The following is a 25,190-nucleotide window of genomic DNA, read 5'->3' on the forward strand; positions in this document are numbered from 1 at the left end:
CTTTTCTATGGATAAGGTGGCAAGACGGAGCAGAGCGCGCGGAGATTCCCAATATGCGTTACGCCGTCTCGCGCGCGCTTCCGCGCACGTTTCGCCCCAGTCCGGAAACAAATGTCACTGAGCTATTAAAACTTCGAAACTCGCCGGCGGATCGAACGTAAATAATGCTCTCTCCGCTAGCACTAAGCTGATTTATCGGCGTTCCCAACTTGGGACTCTCTACCATCGGCAGCGCGGGATTGCCGCGCAGGAAGCGCGGCGGTTGATATTTGTCCCGGCAAATAAGGAGCCGCGGATGCCGCGAGGGGAGAACTTGGAGATAATTAAATCTGAAGCATCTCACGTGTGCCGTAATTACGCACACGATAAAACGTGGATCTTCCACGGATATCAAGCGCAAATTAAATCTCGCGCGCGCGTACCATTCTATCGCTCCAACGGAACCGCCTGCGAACTTGATGTGACAATCGACCACCGAGAGTTTATCTAAATTATTTTATGAGACGGGAGATTGGGAAAGAGTTTCTCGCGAAGATGGGAATATTTGGTGAAGGAGAGGCAACGAGAAAATTCCGCTATTTTCTCGCGTGCTCAATGTACAGTTTTACTATGGCGTATGGCGGATCCCGCGTACGTGGGTAATCTTCACAATTCATACGTAAGACGACGGCACGTGCCGGAAAAGGCGATACGTCGTAACATTTTCCACCCTACGATGGGGGTCGCGCGTTGCCACCAGACAGGGTGCCCGCCCCCGCTCGCGCGCAAGTAATCGTGAAATACGGATACCGCCGACGGGCGTTGGTGCATACATCTCGAATGCAGCTGAGAGAACACAGATTGCAGGTGTCAGCGGCTCGGTGGTCCTACGGCGAACTTTCGCCAGGCAGTATTTCATAAAAGTCGACGCTCTACCGCAACGAGCAAAGCAACTGTACCCCGCAGTCGTCTCACCCTCGTTTTCCTCATCGAGTTCTCGCAACCGTGGGTTCTTCTTACGGAGAGACGCGAAGCGTTCTCGAGCAACAGCTAGTTTATTCAAATTTGACGTAATGTCCTCGTGCAGGATCTGTGAGCATCCACCCTGCGAGACGCGCTTGTAAGACGCGCTTCTTCCCGTTTTCCACCCCTTCGACAGTGTGTAGCGAGCCTCGTGTGTAGTGATCTCGGGATTTAATCTTCAGTATTTGCTACGTCGAGAATATGACTGAGATAAATATGAAATTCCGTGTAAACGAGTAATCAAAACAAATTGTTAATTCAAGAAATATTTGGCGTGCGGATTAATTTGAAAGTAAAATTAATTTGGAATGTTTTATAAACGTAGCGCTTTAAAATTGCGATACATAGTACTTGAAAGAATTTAAATAGTTATATTATATATTAAGTTATATTAAAACCGCGATATATAGTATTTGAGAGAATTTAAATAGTTATATTATATACATATATCTAAAATAGTTATATATTTAAAATAGTTACGGAAATGGAGGCTCTACTAATTTGTACTTGATAGATTTTAAATGAGTCTTCGTAGGCCTCGACTTACGTAAAATGAAGGCAACAAGTAATCTCATGGCGATACGTCCAATCCGATTCAACGTTAAAACACGCCATCGAATACAGCCGGATACGCTTTGCGCTGCGAAATGGCTCGAAACAAAGCCGCTCGAACGCGAACTTCACTGCGATGCGTTATCTTTGCATTTCCTACATTCTACGATTCGCTCAGCGTATACACGTGCGTATGTGTATGTGTGTGTGGAAGCAGCCAACGTTCCTGGATTCGTGATGACATCCTTCTTTATGGTAGCCGTCTGTGCGGATCGGCCGTGTCCACTGTATTTGGCAAATAGTCCACGTCCTGGGCGGGAAGATCCCTTCTCGCCCAGGACGAAGAAATACGAGCGGCGGACTCGAGGATCGCGAGGATGTCCCTTTCACTTGCGCACCAGACCGTAAAGGCGACTCGCATTCCGCGTCGTGTCATTCTTTTTCGAAATATGTACTTAATCTCTTTGCGCCAACGTGGATTATTTGCCGAATGCTCGACATTTACGTTGAGGCTTCTTCAAACTCTTCGACGCGCCAGGCAAGCAGTAACGTTTTGCGCCAACCATTTGCCGATTTCGCTGGTGACAATCAAGGGGATATATCAACGGGGAAATTCGTAAAAGTAATTTCAGCTTGCAGAAACGACGAGAACGCCGCGCCGCACACTGTGAGTTATCGTTGGACAGTCATCGACCGCGATTTCTGACGGCCGTTAAACATTCAACACGCACGTTTTACATGCGCAGGTAAAGAATGGGCGAATATAGATAGATGTCGGAAAGTATCGAGCGCGATAATAATTAATCATTTCACGTAATTATTAAAGGCACTCATAATGTGCAATCGCGTCGCGCCTTTGTAACGTGCCGTTTACTCATTTATGTATGACACTAATTACGCAGATAATGCGAGTGCTGTTGCCTATCGATCCGAGTAGAAATTTACGGGCATTTTTCTTACGGTTTTCATCCAGAAGGCGAAAATATGATGAAACGTGTGTTCTTTCCTCAACTTTTGCGATAAGCCGTGACATCGTCGCCGAACGATATAAGTGTGCTAAAATAGGAAGAGTCGGACGATGAATTTTTCCTCTATCATATAAAATAATAAAGTGAGCCGACGGTAAAGACTGTCAACCATTCGACTAGAGGTAGATAGAGGTAGGTCCGCGCGCAGCGCCAGCCGGAAAAATGGCTGAGATAGACAGAAAATGAAAAGGCGGAAGAACGCGAGCCTCGGAATCATACAGTCTCTATAGTAGGAATTTGCATAGACAAACGTCATCGTCCACTGCATTTCGAATCTTCCCGACGCCGGAAATTGACGTTATTTATCTTCCCTTTCTCTCTTTCTGCCGCCAACGGCATCCGAGGATTTCAAGCGAACACGACACGTCGATGTCTCTTAAATGACACAGCCCTTTCTCTGCTTTATACTTTGAAGAAATCGCTTGATCGCTCATCTTTCCTCGGGCAAAAGGCATTTCGACGGTAAAAGAAAATCGAGATATCTCTGTACTTCGCGTAACGATTATTATATCAGTTGAATTGAACAATTCTGTGAAATCGAAAGATTATTTCAAGATTATGGCGACAATGTCGGGTTAGTCGCATTTGACACTAAGATGAAACGTATTATGTATCTTAACTCAAGCTCAGAAATTGTTTAAAATAGCTACAATTGCAATGTATTATATGTGCAATATTCGTTTTACCATTTTTATACGAATTTTACTATTTTTATACCATATTTATTTAGCAACCATAATATATCTATGAAAACATTATCCTTAAATTATCTTTAAATTAATGTTGATTGTGAATAATGATAGACGTCGTAATCGTTCTTGGTAAGCAGTGCTATAATTCAACAGCATCAATTCTAATTAGCTACAGTTAAAAAAAGGAAAAAGGAAACTCGAATGAAAGAAACGGCGAGCGGAAATCGTGAATGGACCGGTCTTATCGTTGTAATAGAAAGAATAACGTCGAACTCGATAGAAGCAGCCGGGCTGCAATAAACGAATTTCAATCTACTGGCCTTTGTTTCACGAATCAAGGAAGTGCCGAGGCTTTTCGTACTTCTCAAAGATAAGAACCAATGGAATTCAATGGTAGATGAGAAAAAGCGATAGGAGAGCGGACGGCCGGAATGTGAGAGAGAAGCAGAAAGCAGCAAAAGTCAGAAGAAACAGCTCTCTCAATCCGCTTTTCATTGAGCACGCCGATTCTACCACGCTTCTAATTACATTACAAATACAAAGCCGGTTTGCTTTATTGAGTGAAAAAGTAAAATAACTGAATATCCCCGTATTCCTGTCTAACGAGTAACTCGAAACAAAAACTGGAAAAATATATATAATATATACACAATGTTTCAGTAAATGTTAATTGCAGAACTTAATTAGAGAAACGATTAAATAATTCGATTAATGAAGTCAAATATTAGTCTTGACTAAAAATAGGCAAAAATGTTCGAGATATTAGAAAGAATCGCACAGCGCGTTGTATTAATATTATCGCGAAATATGACAGATGACAGATATATATATAAATTATCAATGATGGCGGAAGATTGTCACGTGTAAGTGATAAATATGAGGACGAAAAAATGGTCTCGAACAATGTACGAGATCTGTGGTCGAGCTACTCGCCGAATTTTAAGTACCCTCGTGCCGGACTTGTCGCGTCGGGCTTTAAATGCGGTTGAACATTCCATAAAACATGGCACTCGTCATGGCTAGAGCACGCTCTAAAATCTCTATGCAGCCGGAACACTCTACTGTCAGAGTCACAGGATTATTTATGCGAAACCTCTTTGCGCGATGGTCGTTTCCTCGCTATTTATTGGTACTTGAAATGCGAGAGTGCACGCGGACCAAGCTGAAAATCGATTCCGACGGCGTCGAGCGGCTTCTTAGCTCGATATGCAATTTGATTGCACGTAGATGCCGAAATCAATAATAATTTGATTCAATGTAATTTGTCTTAATTAATTAAAGTTGATGAAGATGTGTAATTAAAAAAAAACTAATTTTGTATCAGGAAATTTGATTAATCTACATAAATCACATAGACCCGTTTATCATCTAGATCACTGGCGCAACGTTTCGGAATTGCGAGCCGAGCTTTTTCATTGCTCTTGCGGAATTATTTTCGATACATTGCGGGAAGAGCGCACCGCGTGTCAGCTGGCTGCAGTTTACGCGGTAAAAGTTTTGCTTCGAAATTCTCCCTGTACATGGCTCTGTGTGTGTGTATTTTTGGAGCGATGTATCGCGCGCATCAATATTTCAGATAGAGGTGCTACCCGTTGCGCACGGAATTCTCACATCCGACACGTCGGTGAAACGAAAACCGGCGACGCTAATTAATTCAACCGCCAAATGAATTCAAATCGAAATGATGGGCACTCCTGTTTGCGTTGACGATCCGTCCGGTGACAAGAATGTTTTAATTACGCGCGCTGCACCAGCGGTGGCACACAGGCCGAGTCCAGGTTAATGCGGTAATTCACATGCACTTTGACTGTATTCGGCAAACATCGAGCCAAACTCGACAAGCTAGCTTCGATGTCACAGACCACCCTTTAGTACCACCCTTCCTACCCGTGCTTCCGTGCGCACCGGCTTGTATATCGCTCGGCCGCGCGCGCGCGTGCACACGTTTTCCCAAGCTGAAATATTTGATGCTCGACTGCACGTTTACAAGCTCGGTTTCCACGGAAAAATGTACTTTTGCCCCACGTTCGTTCTCGTTCTCTCCGAGGGCGAAATATTGATGGGCTCGCGATGTTGCGTTTCGACTGCGCGAGGTGTCGAGAGCGCGCGCCAAGGAAGATATCGAACCTGCCCAAATGGTTTTCAACTTAGAACCGAATCGATTTGGCATTGTCGGGTGTGCACGCGCGCGAGCGTGTATTATATTTCCCCGACGCTAATCTCGTCGTCGCGGAGCAAGTATAGATTCCAAATATGAGAATTCTTTACGTATCTCTCCGTAATTGATCATACTGGATATATTTCAGCTAGTAATCGGATACATTTACATACGCGTAATGGTCACATCATTCCCGGGCGTTCTGTGAGACACACGATATTCCAATCATTCGGATATCAGCGACCAGTCGTTTTGTTCACTCAATTATCGTCAGTGTCACGCTTCGGATGGCGGCGACAAATTCACTAAAATAACCGGCTGTCACACTGTCTTCGCGTACTTTCATCTCGCGCGCTCGTCCGCCGCGCCCAAAGTCCAGGCTGCTCTCTTTTCGGTCAGCTCGTGTTTCATTACTCCTCATTAGTCTTCCCGTGGTGCTTCGTTCTCTTTCGTGTTGCACGCGGTCGCCCGGAAAAGCACGCCTTGGCTTTGCCACGGCAAAACATCGGCCGGCGAGCACTTTAGCGGCACTTTAGCGGTGCGACTGAAGGCCTGGCCTTTCACACTTCCGAAATCAGTCGGTAGACCAAGCGTCGGCAAATAAACGCCTGTGAGTGGCGGCGACAAATTATGTTTGTCCAGCATTTAACGTTTTGCCAACACACCCCCGTGAACGCGAGCGCGGGAGCACGCGCACCTGCGCGCGACGAGTCGACCGGTACGTTCGATTTTGTCGACGACTGACATTGTGTAACGAGCCTTTGTCCGCTAAATGCATAGGATGATTGTCGCTTGACAGTTCATTATTTCGATATTGTGCACTTTTTTTCTTCGCTTGTTATAGTAACACTCGGCACGTTTAGACAGCGCCGTCCAAAGCGTAAACTGCGCTAATCGAGGTTGTGCAAATACACGCGATAATGTCGTTTCTTTTTTTTGCGATTATTCACGTAATTCTTCAAAATATACATTCGTATATTCGTATGCATTACTGAATTTTACTTTCGTTAGTCATCAACCTACTATCATTGCGCATTACATTGAATGTTCAAGTGAGCCTCCCGAATGATGCTCTGATGACTGATTGGTGCTCCGATATCACAGAGAGCGTATCGTGATGATAAAGAATAAATTAATTGAAATAATTTCTGACGCAAATGTGTAGCTACAGATTCGGGAGTAAAAGGGAACGGAAAGGAACGCGTGTAACAAGTCACCCTTAGGAAAAATGCGTGTTCCCATCGCAAACTGTTGCTGCCGCGCTTTTGCTTGTACAAATGCAAATGTCACGTTCAGACCGCCGGCTCATCTCAAACAGTATAACTGCGAGGACACTCCATTATGTTGGCAGTATTTTGCAAAGAGAGGACGTACCGCGGCTTTTATTGCTTCAAGGAAAGCACTTGAAAAGGGTCCGTGAATAATCATTTCAATGCTTTTAACCGTGCTCGCGTGCATTCTGATATGCAAACTGTTATCTGCAGGAATCTTGCCGCGCTGCATCATGCCCGAACGAGAGTGTCTTCCTATTCACATCGCGCCATTATTATCGACTTGGAAAGCGCGCTCGATTCCAATATCGCGCGTGACACTAAAATTTTAGGAAGAGCGGACGTTCGACGGAACGTTAACGGCTCGATCGTCGCGCGATTCGTAACGTTTCGAAACGCCGCCCGACTATCCTAGCGTGGTGCGGAATTGCAAGTTCGAGAACGCATTTTCATAGGTGGCCGTACACTTGTGCGCGCGAGAAGAATACAATGCACACAGCAGCAGTAGCACCAGCAGCAGATATATAACGCGAAGGGAAAATATATGCGCGGGTCGGATAGAGAAACGTTGCTTGGATTCGTGGTGGCGACGTGCGGTGGAGTCGAGTGTGCCGAAGGTATTGTCGTATAAACAGGCCGCGCGTAAAAACCGCTTGTACTCGTTGAACAGACCCAACATTTCCCTCCGTCTCTTTTACTTGCCTCCGTCTCTCTCTCTTTCTCTGTCTCTATCTCTATCTCTCCCCTGCCTCTTTCTCGTCTCTATCGTTCACTTAGCCTTTCTTCTCAGTTATATAGAGATCCGCGGTCTTTATAGACAGCTGCACTCACCTCGAGGCAGGGCAGGGGTTAAGTAAACACTCTTTACAATCTCACCCCCACGACGTGTACTTCAGACCCGTCCCTTTTTCTATACCGCCGCCGCGTCTCTGCTTGCATCCCTCTCGTTCTCGACGGAATCCTTTCTCTGTCTCTGTCTCTCTCTGTCTCTCTCTCTCTCTTGCTTTCGCGGTCGTTACGGGACGTTGAAAGTTGACGCGGCCCTCTCATTACCCACCATATTGGCTTCCGTTGTCAACGCTTTCTTGCGCCGCGTCGCCCTTCGTTCTCTCCGTGCTTTCCGTCGCGGCTACACCAACTTCAAGCTCGCGTACGCTCGATAAATTGAAGAACTCGCTTGTTCTTCGCCGACACGGCAGCGTCGAAGTGCTTCTCAATGAGTTTGCACCCTCGCTCCGAGTTCGCGCTATCGACGGGATTGATCGCTCGTCTCCTCGCCTCGAGATGCGTGCACGTGAATCCGCTTGGTGCCTCGTTGGCAGCCTCCGTGCAGCTCGCGCCCGTCAGACGCACGTTTCGTTCAGACGCGAGCATCAAAATCGCACGCTAGCTTAGAGAAAATTTCGAGAATCACGCTCGTTTATTGAGTATATGGTACAATTACAAATATGATATTTCCCGAAGCATTAGTCTAAAATCAACCTGCAGCGACTCGTGAGATAACAGATGCATTCAAGATATCAAGTGAAACCGTTGCGTCGCGTCCGGAGATGCCTGATTACGTAAACTGACTCGATTTTATCCGAAAAATCTGAAATTATTTAAATGACTGGTTATTACCGGCGTTTCTCACTGGCGTTTTTAAAATAAATCCGCGTTCTCGGTGACGTTTATCGGTCACGCATATTCACGCCGATAATCTTACGGCGAACGCGGCTGGTAAATCTGAAACGCACGCGCGAGATGCTTGCATCACGCGACAGGTGCCGTGGCACATGTAGAAAAGTACTGCATATGCTAACGAGAAGAATAACGGAAAGAAAAGAAACGGATTGCCAGATGCGTATGTAATCAGCGAAGCACGCGTATAAGCGAAATATGGCAGAAATGCGACGGCAAGCAACGCGTTGAGCAACAGGGTCTCATGTTATAATATTTTATGCTTGGCAATGCCTGATGCACGCAATCTCGCCTTTTCTATACGGAGCGCTTTATTTCTCAGATCCAGCGATGGATTTAATTCCTGCTTTCCTTTTCATCGTCTCGATGGCATCTCGGTAGCGCGTACTCGTACGCGTTACGCTTTCCCTCGCTGAGCGCGATTGTCAAAGATTAAGCAGCAACGCGAGATGATAAGATGGAGAGCGATTGGCAGTGTCCGCGCTGCCTTTTTGCAGGCACGCGAATTTTTAAGCGGTCTCTACGGAACAGAAGGAACTCTCATGAGAAAGGGGAGAATTCCTTCGTCCATTGCGAGTGGCTCGTAAAGTTTTAACACGCGAGGACCATGCGAAAGTACGGGTGAAATAATATGACTGCGTTTCTCAAAAGTGGCTTTTCCGTCGCTTTTCGGTCGTCCCGCCGGTGAATTCGTTCGATTTTAACGAAGAACGAGGAAACTCCGAATCGTAAAACTTCTTTGGCGTAAGAGGCCAAGAGGAACTGTTATCGCGCGGCCGATACCGAAGCATTTCATGTCGCTTTAAAGCGGTCGTAAATCTCGGTATAACTCGGGTATAAATCGATCGGCTGAATCGATACGATGCAAAAGGAACTAATAATAAGAAAGCACGTGTGCGCGCTAACCGGTTGACGTGTAAGTTTTATTCTGATTTCGCGTTTGGGTCTCGCGTTTCTGTTTCGTTGATGCAAACAGCGGCAAAACTCGTAAAGAAGTTCGCAAAAATGTAAATACCGATCGCGACTGGATATCTTGGTAGAAAATGCGGTCACACGATAAAACGAGCCTAATTCGGTCGGAGCACGAGTTAAAAATGGACACTGTGGAACGAATGTCGGAATGCAAATCGAGCGGGTGAGGCTGGCTCACGGAGATTGACAAAGCGACGCAATCACGATCCTCGGCGCGTAATTAGTTAGCAACGCGCAGTGAGGCTTGATCGCTTTCGATTTTTCTCGCGCGCGCCGCTCGTTAATTACTAACCACGATCGATACACCATCGCGGGCGCGAGCAGCGAGATCACGGCAACGCGATACAACTAATTTCGCCACTGAGTATCGCGCGAGCGCGGCTTATTTCCGTGGTCGTAATAAAAGGGCTCGTGATAAATTTAAAGGACCGTAATAATCGTCCTAATCTCGCGTTTTAGACGTAAAGCGGGCTCGCGCGCGCGCGAATTGCGCGTTTGTCATTTATTTATTAATTCGCTAGTAATTGCGCGTTATGGATAACTATACGTATAAAAAGGAAAAATGTCACGTTTGTTGCTGTAATAGACTCTGCTCCTTTGTGAATATATAATATATGCAGCTTCATTGCGTGCATGTACTTACTTTACAGAAATTATATAATTATACTTTACAGAAATTATATAATTTAGAAAAGCGATTGTAGTACTTCGTAATGACAAGTTCAGTTTTATTAAAGAATGTAATGCAGAATAAAGTTAAATCAAATATTTTAGTATGTATATATATTCAAAAAGGTTTACTCCTGTAGCGATTGCATCGTTATGGTCGTTAATAATTTTCAATATGTATATATTATAATTAACAATTGACATTCTTGAATCGGCTCCGAATTGCGAAAACTTCTCTACATTTAGAATGCCATTTTACATTTATCGCGCGGATGCGATTTTCTATCGTTTTATATCGTTCGTATACTTTTTTATCACCACTGGACTTTTAAGCAGTCACGCTCCGATCCGCATTTTGTAAAATAAATTGCGTTGGTAATCACTTGAGCAATATGCTCAAGAGAGTTTTAAAGCGTAAGAGTTTAGGGAAGAAAAGAGATTAGACAGAGAGACAGCGAGAACAGACGAAAAGAGTACAGGGTCTTCAATAAACAATCGTTGTTAAGTTAAATTTGCTGTGTAATTATTTCAAGCCTCTTTCGTTTTTAACGAAAGGCTTTTATATATTAAGTTAAGTAGAAAGTTCTTCGAAAGAATTTAATCAAAATAATTGCCGTCACTATCTTTAACCTTCTGCCATTTCTGGTAGAAATTGAATATTACCGCGATAATAAAACGTCGATTCCTTGATCGCAAAGAAGCCATGTTCGATCCGAAGAACTTTCTACTTGACTTAATATTTATATAATAATGCCAAACTGCCAATAATTTCAATTATTCTCCCAGTCTCCTGAGAAGAGAGAAATATAGTTGCTCTTGTGTTCAATTTCTATACGATCTGCGAAAACGCGCTTTTAACTTTAATCCAGCCCATCCTTCAATTTCATTCACTCGCCGTTACTATACTTTTTCATCGCAGATTGGGCTTCACTCAGTCGCGAGAATATGGGCGATTGGGGAACGGCGATAAAGTTTCACGGCGTCAATTTCACGCTACCGTATGAACTTTATTTTTAGGTAGTGAACCGGCAGATCGTTGAAATAGTTTACTACCAATATTTTCTATTGACATGCGCGAGCACGAACGCTCAGGAGCGCGACTTTTTATCTAGGATTCAGTCGAAATTTTCGTGCACAGTTGCAAGCGCGAACACGTAGTACTTTATATTTGTAATTTTTTTCACGATGAAAGTTTTACTCGTTCCGACAGAAATCAGAACTGCCTTGGACTCGTTCCAAGCTAGTCTTTTAAATATACTTCTTTATATCCGTAAATTCATAATTATTCATTAATGCACATAAAGTTTTACTGGATGACTATCTTTGCAATCTCTTAATTTATAGCGCCAATAAATTTTTTCTAACTAAATTCTCAACTAAAATTCATTAGAGGTACGAACGTGCACGCTCCTTCTCTTTCTCCCGTGTCACTTTCGCCGTCACGAAACAAATGCGTTTTTAATGAGCGGCGAATGTTAACGGGTTTTCAATGTGCATTCAACGCGCGCGTAATCGAACAATGTTCAGCAATCTCGTCATTCAATTAAATTTCCATCTATCGTATTATTAATCTGCCAACTCACACACCTGCCCGTGCCGAGCTCCACGATCGAGCACGACGTCTTGTTCAAACAAGCCAATCAAATATCTTGCCGAGCTATCCCGCGGGACTCCACGACTCTTCGCTTCGATAAAACGTCATAAATCACACTGACGTGCACAAGATCGAGAGTATTTATTAATTTAACCGAGACGGCTCCGAAATCCATTATAGGTGGTTACGAGGCAGAATACGATTAGCCACAATACCCGTCCTTCATCGAGCCGCGATGTCGGCCGTCATGAACTACCATCCGCGTGGAAGGTTGGACCGGAGTTCTTGGACCGGAGTTCTCCCCGTCGTCGAAGATGCGGTCGAGTCATGGACCCCCGCGTGTGCTCGATATATGCATCACCGACTGTGCTTGATGCACGATTAATAATCACGATTAATAATCATTCGTGTTCCGTTTCACCCATTGCGATACAATCGCGCCGTTCGATCGCTTTCGCTCGTTCGAAACAAGGGTTACAAAGGTTACAAAAGATCTTTGCACAAGAATCGCGTGCTTTTATATTTTTGTGATTGCTTAGAGAGACAGACTGCTGTGCTCACTCGAAGAACTCCAAGAGGAGCGCAGAGCAAACACAATTAACGTCCGTCCAAAATTAATAAAGATCCAGCCATCGAAGGGGTTAATCAGCCGCGATGCGAGAGTCCAACCGAGTGCTGAATGAGGTGCGCGCTGGGGTAGGAAGCGGAGCGGAGGGTGGGAATGAGCGGGAGGGTACGACAAAGGGGTAATGGAAAGGGAATACATTTTTTACCGTTCCCGCGCGCCAGCAGCGATGCGGATTAACGGCGAAAGTGGATAAACCGGGCGTCAAGGGCCGGGGTACCAGCGCGCCGGGGGTACGCACTGCCAATAAAACGCGGGGGTGGACGCCAGGAGGGCCGAGGGTGTCAGTATATCACGTGGCTCTGCCTGGTCGTGTCCAACGATACAGTCCAATATATTATCCAGATAGCCATGCTAATTCAGCTATAGTCCCCACCGGTTTGCGCCTGACCGAGCTGCCTCCGTGTCGCACGGTTGCTGCGTGCGCGCGCGTGTGTGTGTCGTTTCACACGCGCGCGCGCGCACACACACACGTAGGACGCGCCACGCATAGATACGTTTCGTCATCCCGACGGATCCAACGGGTCTCTCCGCATAGTCGTCCTGCGTGGCAGGGATTTCAGGGGGCATTGCATCCTCGTTACACGGTATTATACGATCGTGCGCGACAGGGGAAGATTACGTTGCGTCGCGTCGGGCCGCGCCGAGCCGAGCTGCGTTTGACCGGAACGAAGATCCGCGCGCGCATCCTAGAGTGGTCCGTTAATAGGTTTATTCTTGAACGATTAGCAACGGCGCGCTTGCGGCTCTGATACCGGGGAATGCAGCGCGCTGATAACGTAATTAGTGAGCCGCGTGGCGTAGTCGAGAATATAAGCGGAGCGGATTCGCCTAGGATTGATCATAAAGGAGAGATTCAGGTATTAGGTCTATGCAAAAGTTTTATTCTTTCTTTCCAGCGCTCTGGTATTTTTATTTAAACTTTAAATACATTCTCGCTTTTTTACGTGTTTGAAAAGCGGACATCGAGGTTTGTAAAACATCGTATGTCATGATTTAACGATATAACTTCGAAAAACAATAGTGAACGCGATGAGCGATGAAAAGCTATGTATGTTTTTCGTATTCAGCAAACCATTTTGGACTTGGACTGGAAAGCTTTTTTGCACGCGGCGTATTCATCCAATTTGGCGTCTTCGGTTTACCAGTTATGCAATGCTTTTTTGGATAGTTCGAGGTTCGGAAAAAGCTTTTTTGCACAAAGAAATTCGAAATTAACCCGAAAGATGACAAAAATTCGTAAAAAATGAAGACAAATATTTTGATGATTGCATTGTATTGCATATATAATGCACCTACAAAGCGAAAATGTGCAATAACAGACTAAAACTTTTGCATATACCTACGAGAACGCGATTCGAGGAACGGCAATTGAGAGTGCTGTCTGATTCACGAATTCTAGCGCTTTTTCTAATGTTGTGTAAATGTTCCTCGATTTTTGTACTCGCTAATATCTGATAATTCGCAATTCTCGCATGATTCTCGAGTGAGTTTAATCCCCGAATCGCAAATTGATGTGACGATCAATGACGCCCGCATCAGCGCATGAATTACCGCTGCACTTACGCTGGAACTGCAATGTTAGACGCATCGGAAAACTGTCGTTCGTTCACTTTGAAGGTCCTAATTGAAGGTGCTCGCACGTAACAGAGTCCGGAATACAATTTTACCGATTTTGGTATGTTACTCGCTAGAAATGAAGAGAGAAGAGGAGAAAGAGAGAGAGAAAGAGGATAGGATGGACGTTATCCAATTCCGTTGCTCCAATGTTCGTATCGGCGCGTTCGTATCGAGGGAACTCTTCTAGAAAATAATATTACGCTACGTTTCGTAACCACGAGAAATGTTTCGCAAATCGGCTCTACTTACGGAACCGTAGAGCGTCTAACGCGCGTACTTTTACGTTATTAACCCGTCAAATTCGCCCGCTTTTCATCCGTGAAACGTCGCTTATTTAACTTGTAACACTTAGAAAAAAAGCAAAGCAGCAATTTATTATATTACGGAGATTTTTCATAAAAACGTGAGTCTTTTGAATATGGAACGCTTATACCGTACGTTAAAGATTTAATTACGTGACACGACTTTGCGTCAAATGTCCGCAGAGGAAAGAAATACCGCGCGCGTGCTTTCGCGCGATTATGTTAACATCAACTTTGATTAAGCTGTTGGTTCGGCATTAGTAGGATCTGATAGATTCATGAACGACTTTTTCCCCCCTATCTCCCGTCGGCTTCCTTTTCTCTCTCATAACGTTTCCTCAACCTCCGGCTTAAAGGAATTAGCGCTCGTAAAGCGACGAAACATCCTCATGTTACACCTGTCGTCGTGCAGTAAACTGGTTCCGACGGAGATACAGGCGCGTTTGCAACGGTCTCAATTAGCCCGGCTTCGCAGTTCGTTAGACCCTTTAAAACCGGTTTGGAGCGCTAAATGTTTTCAGTGACGGGAGCGCAAATGCGTGCACGCGCGCGCGCGCGCACATACAAGCGCACACGCGCCCGAAGATGCATGGAGAATGGATGAAAAGCGTGTCAGAACGAAGGAAGTGAACCAAGGTCGTTTCCAAGTGAACGAAATTGCGTAACATGAGACATCGAGGAGCAGTAACTAGTTTAACCCGTGAAATTTAGCACGGTTTATTCCGGCGGCGTGAAAACTTATATTCTCTTACCCCTATTAAGATCGCACCTCGTCGTACAACCTGCAATAGTGACGCATGAGGGATGCACGATACATCGTATCCCCAAGGTAACGATGTGACGTCACTTGCATGTTTAATTCTCTGCTTTTTGTATGTCGTGCTTGAAGTAACACATTGAGAACTCTGTTTGATGGACAGAAAGATATCTCTTCGATGTAACTTTTATGTAAATTTTTACATTTTATTCACCCATTTATTTCACAATGTATTGTAAACGTAAAGGGCGAAAAGAAATTTGGCTTCATGAAAACGATGACTAGCCGCCGCGCTATTCTACGGACGTAAATAATAGAAAATTTCTGCACGAGAGAATCGGAGAATTGACACACGAAATGGCCCATTAAACGGGGTGGAAATAACGTCTGCGGAAAGTTCGTCCGTTGGTTCGCGGTCGAAGTAATTAAACTGAAAACGTGTCAAACGGACATTTGCAGCGTCAGTATTAACGAACGCGTTCCTCGCCGCGAGCAATAAAACTTCATAAACTATTTCATAAACACAGATAGGCGGACGGTGCGCGGGATTATCGATATAATTCATTTTTCTCGCTTATTTCCTCGGGGACCTTCCACCCCTTGCTCAGATATCGAGGCTTTTCCGAATGATAGTCATGCTTTTTTTCGCTCTTCTACGCGCGCCTCCTTTCTACTCCCGAGTTTATTTTTACAGACAACATTTAATGTTAATGCTAATAAAAACAATTTATGAGAATTCTTGATAGTTTCACGTTTAGTGAATTATGGTGGTCCTGAAATAGTTTTTGCGATAGGTTTAGTCTTCGCGATTGATAATTACGCGACTACGTATGCGAAGGATAATTGTTCGACGCTGATAAAAGGATCGCGGCGCATAATTCACCGAACACCCGAAACACCAAAAATTCCACGCGTAAACGCTCCTTCGGCCCTGCCGCTCGTTTCCTTCCACCCTCACCATTCAAGTCGACTATATTGCGTTCCCCCAGCACGCAGAATTCTTAATTAAGCACGCTACGATTTGCGAGGGCCTTTGATTTCAACGATCGGCCCTTCCTCGGCAATAAAGCCGCGACTTAGCTCGAAGTTGAGAGAACGCGGGGAACTCCGTCTCTCTTTTTCTCTCTCTCTTTCTCTCTGTCTCTCCTTTCGTTCTAACGCGCGAGCATTTTCGCGCAAAAGTTAAATCCGCGCGCGCCGCGTGCTCGAGGGCTACCTCGAGCGTACATTATTTCATTAACCGTGCTTTCCTCATCGACCTGCGCCGTTCTCTACCTCCGACCTCATCGTTACCACTACCTTTACAGCCGGCGCGGCCGCCTTGTTCCAGCACAGAGAGAACGTGCCATGGACATGGTCGACGTCGGCGGGGTAATAGCGTCGCAAGAATGAGACCAAGGAGCGAGGGTGAACGGAGAGGATCGAGCAGGGCGAACGCCTCGCGCGCGCGCTCGCTGCCCCATTCTAACCGGCTTTCATATTAATTAATTTGCTCGAGAGTTTTAACGACTTATTGCACTTCAATTAACTCATTTTAAATTGCATAATCCCCACGCTTGGGGGAGGAAGGAGGCGGAGGAGACTAGAAATCGGTACCGCGATAAACTGCGGCGTACAATCTCGTTCCTTGCACCCTCCTGCAACAGAGAGCGAAGTCGGTTAATGCGTGAACACGCGTACGAAGCGTACATTACGGGATAATGTATAATTTCGCGCATAGCCTACCAGTCTCGACTAAAAACAATATTATTAATACTTGGTTTCACCAACATTAGTTAATTCCAACAACCGCGCGTAACCCATTCTTTATAAGAATTCCATGGGTCAGAAGAATGTGAAATTGCGATCTAAAATTATTCAGCGTTCGTGAAAAGAGTTGTTTAAATGAATAAAATTATGATGAATCCTGCGATTGATTATTACAGAAAGGAAATAAAAATTCCAGGCCTTCTGTAAAAGGGAATGCCGCGATAAATTGAAAAGGACACGTGTAAAAATTAATTTAATTCGTGATTTTAATGAGCAAAATGAGCGCCGCTGCGAATTACAAACGAAACTCGAGAATTTTTCCCGGGTACGTCGCAATTTCACGAGTCATCTCTCAAAAACTTTCCCTCGTAATCACAACTGCTGCTCTCAATTATTAAGCCACGAATACATTCCGAGCAAAGTGGCTGCGCCAGCCTCTTTGGTCATTACTTCCGCGAGCGCAGTGCGCCAATGCAAATCAATAAGTTCGAGTTACGCGGAGAACAGAAGGGCATTCAGGAGATCATGTGCGCACAATCCCCGGAAACGTTTCAAAAAGTTCACCATCGAGACGGGCTCGCGCATAGAAAGTCAGAGCGCCCCGCGGTCGCGGGGGTGGCAGACCGCGACCGATCTGAAAGCAATGGAAGCCGAAGTTTGCGAAGGGACACGGGGGATCGCCTGGAACTCGTTCGCGCGAACGACGGCCGATCCGGCCCGTAATTACAATTCGAACAAAGTTATGCCCGGTCGGAATCGGGAACGGCGGCGGGGATGTGTCAAGTATTTAATCAGCGCCGGGGTCGCGAGTCTCCGCGTGAGACAATGGACGCCGGCCAACTCTCCCCTGCAGGCCTCGTCCTCGCGCCGTCATCCCTTGCCCTACCGGCCGCTCGCGATTTCCCAGTACGACTGCAATTACGTCGACCTCGTTTCAGGACAGCTTTACCTCCCTCCATCCCTCGCGCATTGTACCGTGTTCCGTCCATATCTTCCTCCTCCACCGAGGTCCACCCTCTCTTCGGTGCTCTTCGTGCCTGCTCCTCGCTTTTCTTCCCTTCGCGTAGATCCTTGTCTGCCACATGCTGAACGATCGAGCCTTTGCTTCTTTCTTTTCACGTATTTATATTCGATTATCTTGGTTCCCGCGTCTTGGCGCGCCGGAGGAAAATGTGTAAACTGAAAATTCCTGCACGCTTCGCGCACGGATTAGGTACCAACCACCGCGTGCTCGTTATCTGGGAAATTACGGCGATACACACGAGCACGTCACGTCGGTCTAGACAGCATTTTTACGACGGAATTCCGAAAATAAAAGTAACCCAGTGGTATTTCGTTTGTAATCTTCGGTATCTGATCGCGCGGCCCGGCATGTTACCCGCGCACGCCGGTACATCCACCCCTTGGCATTCGCCATCTCGATAATACGTCAGTGACGTCTGTTCCTCGAATCACGCGCGATCCGTACAAATTCCCGAGGTACACGCGAGCTGCACGTCAGGATTTCGCAAAGAAATCTGCAACCGGCAACTCGTTTTTACGGGATGAACGTTAATTCTGTCAAGTCAACGACCGCATCTACCCTATATTTTTACTTTGTTTGGAGTAACGTCGGTCCGCGAAAAAGATTATTAAAATTGATTAATAATTGTTGGTCTTTGAAAGTTTAATAATTTTCGAGCCCATCGAACTCGTTTACCTCAATTGTCGGTAAAAAGCATCACGTATTTTATAAAGCTGCGATACTCGATGCATACTCGAGCACGCATTTTACGCAAATTCGTTGGAAACGAGCACATTAATAATATCAGCAAACGTATTAATGCGCGTGTTTGTACGCGTAAAGCATTTTGCAACTAAACGTATTCCTAATGAGAACGCCGTGCATGGAATATAAAGTAAAACGCCACATCGGTTTTTCCCTCGCGTATTGCCCGGTGCGCAGTTATATATGGACGTGGACGTACGCACGCGAAATTAAGGTTTAGAGTCGGTACAAATCGGTATCGAAGTTATGGACGCGCCGAGCCGGTAAATCTAAATCCCTCGCGATTGTCTGTCAATTATTTATGATTGGCGGCAATTTGTCCAATCGAGAATAAACCCTTTCGTACTGGATGGGGGTTTACCGGCTGCCGGCTTCCACGTTTCGGACTGTATTACCCGTTTCTCTCCGTTGTTTTTTTTGTTTCATTTGCGGCACGCGCAGACACGTGTTTATCAAAAATCCAAAGAAAAATAATCAAACTCGCATTTCTCAGATTATCCGCATTGCAACGGGCGGGAATGCTATCGCAAACAAAACTGCGAGCGTTCGCAGGAAACAGCGGCTTCGATAACAAATGTTACGATATATTGCAAATTCAATCGAGGTCACGGAATTTCCATTTAAATTGCATTTTTGCACGGGATATAAATGTGCACTGCAAACCCAATTAATTAATTCCGACAATCAGTCTGATTCCCTTCACCGAGAAACAGATATCAGGTACGGCAACACAATTTCGATAAGCGTAACAATATTGCGAAGGATTGCGAGCTAACAATGCCGCCGAAGCGACACCCCACGCGTACGGATCCGGGGAATTTCAAGCAAAAATCTAGCAGAACGCTAAAAAGGAATGCAGACTTTCCAGCTTCGGGTTCCAGCGACCGATAAGCGACCACATAAAAATCTGCTCGCGTGCGACACTTGCAGTAGTTTATATTCGAATCTGCCTTGCAATATAACGCAGCAAGTCCGATACTAGCTTGCCCATTTATTTTTCAGCGAGATTGTAATTAATCGGATAGCCGAGCTAGTTAACAAACATTTCCAATCTCTCGCCACACATACACACACACATCGATGAATGAAATCATAGAGTTTATGCATCGCGACTGATTGAAATAACGCGGGCCAATCTCGTATATCGGGTCTTGAATGAAAGCGTCGCGACTCGGCATTAATTAAGCGAAACGAGGAAATTAATGACGACTAACTTTCGACGCGTTGAATTACGCCGCGCCCCCGGCTTCGCCCGCGACATGTAATTATCGTGATCGATCGATCCCTTTTTTTTTGTATTCATCAAAATATATTTGCGTGATATTTGCCTAACAAGCCGCGCGTTCCGTGACAGACAGTTTTACAGAGCACAATAGACGGCTGGACGAGTTTTTATTCCTGCGTAACGCTCATTTACGTGCGCCCATCTTTTTCTGGCTACTTACTTAACTAAGTTTACGCGAAAGAAGGAAAAAATTAAGGTCGCCTGCGATGGTGAATTTTCTACGTACGTGCAAGCGCGTGAACACACACACACACACATACACACACACGCGTCTATACGTCTATATGGCTCGGAGAAAAAGTTTGCGCGCCGCAAGTAAATTAATTGTCCGTGCCGCAAAAGAGCCAATTAATTTCGTCGCGAGTTATTTCTGTCTGCTCATTCATTCATCTCCCGTAAAGGTTCACGTTAAATTAATCAGCTAACAACTTACTTAGCGCACGGGATGTCCCTTGAAAAAAATCGTCGATTCCATACGTGCTTGAAAGCGGGACGTCACGTTTTTCGTGAAATATTTACGCGCTATTAACGAGCCGCGTAAGTCGTGGCGGAGTTCTGTAAGAGCCGCGTACGAACTTGGGCAATTAATAACTTTATCGGCGCATGCATAAACCAACCGAGTTCGGTCGGGGGTTGAATAGTCAACATTTGAATTCATGATTCCGCCAAGCTAAATGCGCATATATCGGCGAACGCGCTCGTCGAAATTGTAACCGCGGAATTATACCGTCGCGCATATTAATTGGATGACGGTCGCAAGCTGCTCGCCGTCTTGCCAGGCCATAACTTTTCTCCTGTCGACTATCCCGGTCGCGCCGTTTCTCCTTCGTCTGCTGCGCTTCTGCTTTGTCAACTCTGTCTCCAAATCTTTTTCCCGCTTACAGACCACCCACGACTTCAGCCGGTTCTTCCACTCACGTCAGCTTAATGTCACTCATGCTCGTACGGCAGGTCCTTTTTGTCACACTCCGTTGTTCCTGCTTTCCTCCGTCCCACCTCATTTTCCCACCGCTCTCGCCTCCTTATCCCATACTATTTTAAGGTACGTCTTGGAGCTAATGGTACCTCGCGAGCGCTAAATACTCGCCATACGCTTCATCGTAATCATTATCATCGAGGTCACAAACGCGACTGATTGTTCGTTCGAATCAGGTGATACTAATGCATTGCTGCTTTTTGCTGAAATTATCAAGCTCGTTAAACTCGTAAATCGGAAATAGCTATTCTTTATTTGATTGTCACTCAAGTGACAAGTATATGTAAGTAGAGGATACGCGTTGAGAGAGAAAGAGATGCAGATTATAGAGGGGGATAGATTATATTTATATTTTGATCTCTCCATACAGTGCTTCTTTGACAAAAACTGTTTCAACGAATTGTTTTATAAACGACTGTGTACGTTAAAATAGATATCGAAAAAAATTCCGTTCTCGCTTTCTTGGTAAAAGTACGTGATTCATACAGCGGAGAGCTATTTATGGTTCGATATCAAGAATAGATTGTCTGACACAATGCCAGCAACACTTGTTGCTCATTCGAAGATGATCATAAACAATGAACGCGGCCGCGCTGCCTCGCCGCAGCGCTTCTCGTTCCTCCGAATCAAACGTTAAACGGTATTTTTTAGCAACAACTTGCTAAAACGCCGCGTGACGCGCATTCCTTACGTAACATAGTGATACTCAAGCTGAGGACTCACCGGTCTCACGTTGGCGCGACAATTCCCACCTCGGAAGCTTAAACGAAGTCCGTCTCCCTCCGTTTTTCCGTCCGTATTCTTCGGCCTCTATAACTCTCTCGTCATGTCACGTTCCAACTGCCTTCCCGTCGTCCCCGGAGTCTACTTTACACAGATTGCACTGCACGTCACAGTCGTTCTCTCTTTCTGTCTTCCCCTTCCGTCGTACGAACTCTTTAACAGTCGGCAAATATATCAAAGAGCACGCGCGCGGCGGAGCGTGAGCGGAGTCGACGAGACATTAACGTTCTCCTTGCCACATCGCGCAATCAGTGTCTGCAAATTTGTGATCGAGGGGGACAGAATCGGCCGGCAGGCAGAATCTGCGAATAGCGGATCGGCAAGACTACGGTATTTTCGCGGCGAATTTTCTGCACCGAATCGCTGTCACGTGCTATTTGTCACGTGCTACCAAACGTGTCCAGAAAGAAGAAGAAAACTATCCGTCATACGACTTCCGATATGCGCGAACGTGCTTCTCGATCGTCGGTTTCTCGAGTTCAACGTGCAAACGTAGCAAAAGCTCGGAGCAACGCCGAGGCAGACGCGGAATGTCTCAGGAAGAATCGTTCGTCCGGAAGATTACCCTCGCGGCACTCTCGGCGAGTGCGGCTACGACAGTTCGGGATTCTCGCGAGCGATTTACGAATTCAAGCACCCCGAGACGGGGATTCCTCGAGCGTTCCTCGAGAGGCGGTCCAGAGAACGCGGGCTTCTGTATTGTCCGCGCTGTCGTCCGGTCACGTGGCGGCAGACGCCACGTTCATTGATCGGGCGGGCGACCTTGGTGGTGTGCCGCGATGCGAACCCTCAGCGGCGAGGTCAGTGCGTGCGCGGGGCCAGCGCTACGCGCTGATCTGGACGGCGAGCTGTGCTGGGGGATGTTCCGCCCGCGTCACGCCGTGGCGTTCACGCCGGAGAGTCGACGCAGGACTCTTGGAGGACAAGGAGAGCTTAGCCTACGGAGAAGACGAAGAGAAGTGATTCGTCCCGCGGGCGTATCGGCGGGTTCCTCGCATTCGGCGTCGGGCCCGGCGGCAGGGCGGCGCGGGTCGAGGTCGTGACCACCGCGTCTCCGATGCCAAGCACACCCTCGTGTTTATATGCTGGGACGAGAGCGTTCTCCAGGGTTCGCACGAGGAGGAATACGTCCGTTCGCGAACTGTTCGCCAAACGTACTGAGGAACCCGGCGGCTGGTCTGACGGTGACGTTGTGCCTCCACGGGTTCGATTCCCGGATGGGCATGCGCCACGTTCTGCGCTTTCGGGGGGAGGTTGCCGCCGCTGTTGCTGGTGCCGCTGCTACTGCTGCCTCCGCTGCTCGCGGAGGTGCATCCACCACCGAGAGGTGGTTGCCACCACCGGTGGGGTTGCTGGGGGACGCCTGTCTTCCTTCCGTGTGCTGTGTGTGTGCTGTGTGTGCCTGTATGTGTGCTACCCCTCGTGTTCTCCTTCGCTTCCGCATCGTTCCTGCACTCTCTATCCTGCCTATCTCGCGCCGTTTTTGCCGTGCCGATTGAGTCTCGCTTTCCGTCGACGTATCTTCGTCGATTTGATTATTCGCCTGCCCGCATTATTAAGCGCTTACGTGTACACGCGTCGGCTTTGAGATTTCAAAATACGTTTTTTTAGACCAGCGTATGTGCTGTGTAATGGCAAATTCTTTTTTGTCACCTTGATCATGTGAGATTAGTGTTGATCAAAGTGTTACGTAGTTGGAAAAGGTGCCCACTATGCTTAGTTTGAGTTCTTTTATGTTTTTTGCACTAATTTTATAATAAAATTTTTATACTTGTATTAATAATTTGTTTGCACTCGGATAGATTTTTCTAAACTTTTTTTATGTTTGTTCAATAATTTGTAAAATCAAACGTGTTCTTTTGTGAAACGTAATTGATATAATTAATGTAATAATGTGCTTGTGTGATAATAATGACAAGCGAAATGGCAGATATGCATCTATGCAACTTTAATTATATATCCTAGAGAATTTATGCAACTTGTCTTTTTGAAACAGATATTATCATAAATTTGACAGCCTATTTGGTTGTCGTCATGAAACGTTTATTTGTTACGAGGTAACAGTTCGTGAAGCGAAATGGAGGGTAATTACGACTGGCGCACTTGTTGCTCTTGCTGTTGTTGTCTTTCTACTACTATTGCTGGCAAATATGTCATACGTTTAAGTGTGTAATGCGCCTTCATTATTTCAAGAAATTCGATAATATTATAATTCTTTTCTTACTACGGATGAAGCAGGAGTCATAAATTTTAGTCTTTTTTTGGAAAAAGAAACTGGTTAAACGAAATTCGATATTAACAAGATTTTCACTCGTGTGCGATAAAGTCTCCAATAATTAAATCCTCCATAAACTTTTCGATACAGACACGCCGTCGTAACACGAGTAAACCGTTTCTCCGATATGTATCCGACAGCTCGCGGAAATGCATCGTGTTATTTGTTTATGTATCGTTTATGTCTAAATATATCGTCTCGGACGGAGAATACACACATGTAGAGTACAGAATTGTATCGCATTTCTGTGCTTGTTGGCTTCGCGTAATTAACGTTACACGTTCTGTAATACATATTTCATTATGCGGACGTTGTATCGCTGCGCCATAATTAGTAGGCTTAGAGGCAGATATTATTCACGAAACGCGAGAGAGAAAGAGGGACATAGAGATAGTTGTACGCGCGACTGAATAGGCTTTAAGGGTCAACGCATAATTGACGGCCTGCAGAGAAAATCATGCGTAAATTCTCTTTCCCCCTCGCAAAAAAAAAACATTGCGTCTATATTAAAATGCATTATTTTTCTATTCAATTCGCGCGCTATATCCTTTATTTTTATAAGAAAAATAGTACTTTCCCGAGCTTTTATCGCAAATTGCGCTATTTGATACATACACGTAGGTCAATAGACCATTACCAACGATTTTAGCACACGTACAAACGTTTCTCCATTTTTATGTCATTTTTAAAAATATTGTTACATATAATACTCACGTATTTCTACTAATATTAATACTTGCCATTGTTTTAATTCCAAGCCTGTTGCAGATTGAATAATTCTACTGTTCCATCGTGCTATTTTTCCGAGCATAATTAGACCGAGATCATTTCAATTGTTCTACTGATTTCAATTTACACAATTTAACGGCTTCTGCAAATACATGAATATGTATCGCGATATAATAAAACAGCATCGATGCATATTCTTGTCGCGTTTCGAATGTCGCGAAATTTGCGAACGGCCATTTCATCTCGACGACAGGGTCATGGGGGTAAACAACGCGAGTTCTTAGTTGGCTTACGACTTTCTAATGCTCTCTCTCTCTCTCTCTCTCTCTCTCTCGCTCGCTCGCTTGCCGAAATCTCAATTACCGAGCATAAGCTGAGAAGTAGCGTCAGCTTCCGCGACGGCGTTCGTGCGGCACTAACTTCCGCCGGAGGGTGGCTGGAGGTGCATACGTCGGCGTTTCCATTGGTCGATCGGGCATGAATTTAGACGATGCCCCGGATAACCCCGGAGATTGAGACAATATGCGTCGGCTGTGTCGCGCTGCGGTTACCGTCGCCGGAAGTATGCATACATACATGGCTGTGATGGGGGTGGCCCGGTTTCCGCGCGGCCAAGAGAACGAGAAACCCAGTTAACTCGGCGGGTTGATTACGCGCGGCAGGTGTCACGCGCTCAACTTTGCCAAGTTTCGTCTAACCGCGC

At 45.8% G+C, this 25,190-nt stretch overlaps 1 protein-coding gene across 1 annotated transcript in view; it reads right to left on the reverse strand.

The window, feature by feature from the left end:
* Positions 1-22,452, reverse strand: part of LOC105283503 (teneurin-m) — a 603,501-nt gene extending 581,049 nt beyond the window's left edge. Inside the window, exon 1 of the mRNA XM_026972357.1 lies at positions 21,424-22,452. The gene's annotated coding sequence lies outside the window, so the exon portion shown is untranslated. The remainder of the gene's footprint in view (positions 1-21,423) is intronic.
* Positions 22,453-25,190: the final 2,738 nt, after the last annotated feature.

This window comes from Ooceraea biroi, chromosome 1, assembly GCF_003672135.1.
Source record: "Ooceraea biroi isolate clonal line C1 chromosome 1, Obir_v5.4, whole genome shotgun sequence".
In the NCBI taxonomy this organism is placed as follows: Eukaryota; Metazoa; Arthropoda; class Insecta; order Hymenoptera; family Formicidae; genus Ooceraea; species Ooceraea biroi.